We start from the raw sequence: 5,590 nt of genomic DNA on the forward strand, positions 1-5,590 counted from the left end.
AGGTTAGGTTAGGTTACGTTAGGTTAGGTTAAGTTAGGTTAGGTTAGGTTTGGTTAGGTTAGCTTAGGTTAGGTTAGGTTGGGTTGGGTTGGGTTAGGTTGGGTTAGGTTAGGTTAGGTTAGGTTGGGTTAGGTTAGGTTAGTTTAGGTTAGGTTAGGTTAGGTTAGGTTAGGTTGGGTTGGGTTGGGTTAAGTTAGGTTAGGTTAGGTTAGGTTAGGTTTGGTTAGGTTAGGTTAGGTTAGCTTAGGTTAGGTTGGGTTTGGTTGGGTTGGGTTAGGTTGGGTTAGGTTAGGTTAGGTTAGGTTGGGTTAGGTTAGGTTAGTTTAGGTTAGGTTAGGTTAGGTTAGGTTAGGTTGGGTTGGGTTGGGTTAGGTTAGGTTAGGTTAGGTTAGGTTAGGTAAGGTTAGGTTAGGTTAGGTTAGGTTACGTTAGGTTTAGGTATGAACCGTCGTAAAACCACATTAAACATTGTCACTTAGTGAGATGCAGTGTTTTTCACCTTTACAAGTTGGGAACTGCGATATCTAATGTGAAAGCGCATGAAACCGTCGTAATCTTGTAAAAAACATTGTAAAGTTGCGAGTAAAACGTTTTCTAACGATAGAAGTGCGAAGGTTAGGTTAGGTTAGGTTACTTTGGGCTAGGTAGCGTCGTGAAACTACCAAAAACGACGTCATCTAACGAGATAGTGTTGTTTTATTGCGAGTATTAAACTGCGATAGGTGAAATGTTGTGAATGCACACAAAACGGCATGAACAAGCCAAATACTGCGTGTTCTACCGTTACAAGTGCGAAACTGCTATATTGTGATATTCTCGTTAAAGCGCATGCAAGCATCGTGAAACCTTAAAGAACAATGTCATTTAGCGAGATACAGCGTTCCGTACTGTAATAAGTTGGTGAGAAACTGTGAGGTCAAGCAAATATCGTAATTGTGAACGAAACAGTGTAATTGAGCGTCTTTAGATACAAGTGCGAATGTTAGGTTAGGTTGACATATCAACCGTCGTAAAACCGCAATAAACAATCTCAATTAGTGAGATGTAGTGTTTTTCAACATTAAAAGTGGGGAACTGCGATATCTAATGTGAAAGCGCTTGCAACCGTCGTTAGGTTAGGTTAGGTTAGGTTAGGTTAGGTTAGGTTTGGTTAGGTTAGGTTAGGTTAGGTTAGATTAGGTTAGGTTGGGTTGAGTTGGGTTAAGGTTAGGTTAGGTTGGGTTAGGTTAGGTTAGGTTAGGTTACGTTAGGTTAGGTTAGGTTACGTTAGGTTAGGTTAGGTTAGGTTACGTTAGGTTAGGTTAGGTTAGGTTAGGTAAGGATAATTTGGTTAGGTTAGGTAAGGTTAGGTTAGGTTAGGTTAGGTTAGTTGGGTGTTGTTGGGTTGGGTTGGGTTGGGTTAGGTTGGGTTAGGTTAGGTTAGGTTACGTTAGGTTAAGTTAGGTGAGGTTAGGTTACGTTAGGTTATGTTAGGTTAGGTTACGTTAGGTTAGGTTAGGTCAGGTAAGGTTAGGTTACGTTAGAATAGGTTAGGTTAGGTTAGGTTACGTTAGGTTAGGTTAAGTTAGGTTAGGTTAGGTTTGGTTAGGTTAGGTTAGGTTAGCTTAGGTTAGGTTAGGTTGGGTTGGGTTGGGTTAGGTTGGGTTGGGTTGGGTTGGGTTAGGTTGGGTTAGGTTAGGTTAGGTTAGGTTAGGTTGGGTTAGGTTAGGTTAGTTTAGGTTAGGTTAGGTTAGGTTAGGTTGGGTTGGGTTGGGTTAGGTTAGGTTAGGTTAGGTTAGGTAAGGTTAGGTTAGGTTAGGTTAGGTTACGTTAGGTTAAGGTATGAACCGTCGTAAAACCGCATTAAACAATGTCACTTAGTGAGATGCAGTGTTTTTCACCTTTACAAGTTGGGAACTGCGATATCTAATGTGAAAGCGCATGAAACCGTCGTAATCTTGTAGAAAACATTGTAAAGTTGCGAGTAAAACGTTTTCTAACGATAGAAGTGCGAAGGTTAGGTTAGGTTAGGTTACTTTAAGCTAGGTAGCGTCGTGAAACTACCAAAAACGACGTCATCTAACGAGATAGTGTTGTTTTATTGCGAGTATTAAACTGCGATAGGTGAAATGTTGTGAATGCACACAAAACGGCATGAACAAGCCAAATACTGCGTGTTCTACCGTTACAAGTGCGAGTTTGCTATGTTGTGATATTCTCGTTAAAGCGCATGCAAGCATCGTGAAACCTTAAATAACGATGTCATTTAGCGAGATACAGCGTTCTGTACTGCAATAAGTTGGTGAAAAACTGTGAGGTTATGCAAATATCCTAATTGTGAACGAAACAGTGTAATAGAGCGTTTTTTAATACAAGTGCGAATGTTAGGTTAGGTTAAGATATGAACCGTCGTAAAACCGCATTAAACAATGTCACTTAGTGAGATGCAGTGTTTTTCACCATTACAAGTCGGGAACTGCGATATCTAATGAGAAAGCGCTTGCAAACGTCGTTAGGTTAGGTTAGGTTAGGTTAGGTTACGTTAGGTTACGTTAGGTTAGGTTTGGTTAGGTTAGGTTAGGTTATGTTAGGTTAGGTTGGGTTAGGTTAGGTTAGGTTAGGTTAGGTTAAGATATAAACCGCGCTAAAACCGCATTAAACAATGTCACTTAGTGAGATGCAGTGTTTTTCACCTTTACAAGTTGGGAACTGCGATATCTAATGTGAAAGCGCTTGAAACCGTCGTAATGTTGTAGAAAGCAATGTAAAGTAGCGAGTAAAACGTTTTCTAACGATAGAAGTGCGAAGGTTATGTTAGGTTGAGTTATGTTAGTTTAAGCTAGGTAGCGTCGTGAAACCACCAAAAACGACGTCATCTAACGAGATAGTGTTGTTTTATTGCGAGTACGAAACTGCGATAGGTAAAATGTTGTGAAAGCACACAAAACGGCATGAACAAGCCAAATACTGCGTGTTGTACCGTTACAAGTGCGAAACTGCTATGTTGTGACATTCTCGGTAAAGCGCATGCAAGTATCGTGAAACCTTAAAGAACGATGTCATTTAGCGAGATACAGCGTTCTGTACTGTAATAGGTTGGTGAGAAACTGTGAGGTTATGCAAATATCCTAATTGTGAACGAAACAGTGTAATAGAGCGTTTTTTAATACAAGTGCGAATGTTAGTTTAGGTTAAGATATGAACCGTCGTAAAACCGCATTAAACAATGTCACTTAGTGAGATGTAGTGTTTTCCAACATTACAAGTCGGGAACTACATTATCTAATGTGAAAGCGCATGAAACCGTCGTAATCTTGTAGAAAACATTGTAAAGTTGCGAGTAAAACGTTTTCTAACGATAGAAGTGCGAAGGTTAGCTTGAGTTATGTTAGTTTAAGCTATGTAGCGTCGTGAGACCACCAAAAAGGACGTCATCTAACGAGATAGTGTTGTTTTATTGCATGTACGAAACTGCAATAGGTGAAATGTTGTGAAAGTACACAAAACGGCTTGAACAAGCCAGATACTGCGTGTTGTACCGTTACAAGTGCGAAACTGCTATAATGTGATATTCTCGTTAAAGCGCATGCAAGCATCGTGAAACCTTAAAGAACGATGTCATTTAGCGAGATACAGCGTTCTGTACTGCAATAAGTTGGTGAAAAACTGTGAGGTTATGCAAATATCGTAATTGTGAACCAAACAGTGTAATAGAGCGTTTTTCCATACAAGTACGAATGTTAGGTTAGGTTCACATATCAACCGTCGTAAAACCGCATTAAACAATGTCACTTAGTGAGATGTAGTGTTTTTCAACATTACAAGTCGGGAACTACGATATCTAATGTGAAAGCGCATGAAACCGTCGTAATCTTGTAGAAAACATTGTAAAGTTGCGAGTAAAACGTTTTCTAACGATACAAGTGCGAAGGTTAGGTTAGGTTAGGTTAGTTTAAGCTAGGTAGCGTCGTGAAACTACCAAAAACGACGTCATCTAACGAGATAGTGTTGTTTTATTGCGAGTATTAAACTGCGATAGGTGAAATGTGAAAGCACACAAAACGGCATGAACAAGCCAAATACTGCGTGTTCTACCGTTACAAGTGCGAAACTGCTATATTGTGATATTCTCGTTAAAGCGCATGCAAGCATCGTGAAACCTTAAAGAACAATGTCATTTAGCGAGATACAGCGTTCTGTACTGCAATAAGTTGGTGAAAAACTGTGAGGTTATGCAAATATCGTAATTGTGAACGAAACAGTGTAATAGAGCGTTTTTCAATACAAGTACGAATGTTAGGTTAGGTTAAGATATGAACCGTCGTAAAACCGCATTAAAAAATGTCACTTAGTGAGATGCAGTGTTTTTCACCATTACAAGTCGGGAACTGCGATATCTAATGTGAAAGCGCTTGCAAACGTCGTTAGGTTAGGTTAAGTTAGGTTAGGTTAGGTTACGTTAGGTTAGGTTTGGTTAGGTTAGGTTAGGTTAGGTTATGTTAGGTTAGGTTGGGTTAGGTTAGGTTAGGTTACGTTAGGTTAAGGTATGAACCGTCGTAAAACCGCATTAAACAGTCACTTAGTGAGATGCAGTGTTTTTCACCTTTACAAGTTGGGAACTGCGATATCTAATGTGAAAGCGCTTGAAACCGTCGTAATGTTGTAGAAAGCAATGTAAAGTAGCGAGTAAAACGTTTTCTAACGATAGAAGTGCGAAGGTTATGTTAGGTTGAGTTATGTTAGTTTAAGCTAGGTAGCGTCGTGAAACCACCAAAAACGACGTCATCTAACGAGATAGTGTTGTTTTATTGCGAGTACGAAACTGCGATAGGTAAAATGTTCTGAAAGCACACAAAACGGCATGAACAAGCCAAATACTGCGTGTTGTACCGTTACAAGTGCGAAACTGCTATGTTGTGACATTCTCGGTAAAGCGCATGCAAGTATCGTGAAACCTTAAAGAACGATGTCATTTAGCGAGATACAGCGTTCTGTACTGTAATAAGTTGGTGAGAAACTGTGAGGTCAAGCAAATATCGTAATTGTGAACGAAACAGTGTAATTGAGCGTCTTTAGATACAAGTGCGAATGTTAGGTTAGGTTGACATATCAACCGTCGTAAAACCGCAATAAACAATCTCACTTAGTGAGATGTAGTGTTTTTCAACATTACAAGTCGCGAACTACGATATCTAATGTGAAAGCGCATGAAACCGTCGTAATCTTGTAGAAAACATTGTAAAGTTGCGAATAAAACGTTTTCTAACGATAGAAGTGCGAAGGTTAGGTTAGGTTAGGTTAGGTTAAGCTAGGTAGCGTCGTGAAACTACCAAAAACGACGTCATCTAACGAGATAGTGTTGTTTTATTGCGAGTATTAAACTGCGATAGGTGAAATGTTGTGAAAGCACACAAAACGGAATGAACAAGCCAAATACTGCGTGTTCTACTGTTACAAGTGCGAAACTGCTATATTGTGATATTCTCGTTAAAGCGCATGCAAGCATCGTGAAACCTTAAAGAACAATGTCATTTAGCGAGATACAGCGTTCTGTACTACAATAAGTTGGTGAAAAACTGTGAGGTTATGCAAATATCGTAATTGTGAACAA

The sequence above is a fragment of the Rhipicephalus microplus genome, chromosome 4 (genome assembly GCF_043290135.1).
Source record: "Rhipicephalus microplus isolate Deutch F79 chromosome 4, USDA_Rmic, whole genome shotgun sequence".
Classification (NCBI taxonomy): Eukaryota; Metazoa; Arthropoda; class Arachnida; order Ixodida; family Ixodidae; genus Rhipicephalus; species Rhipicephalus microplus.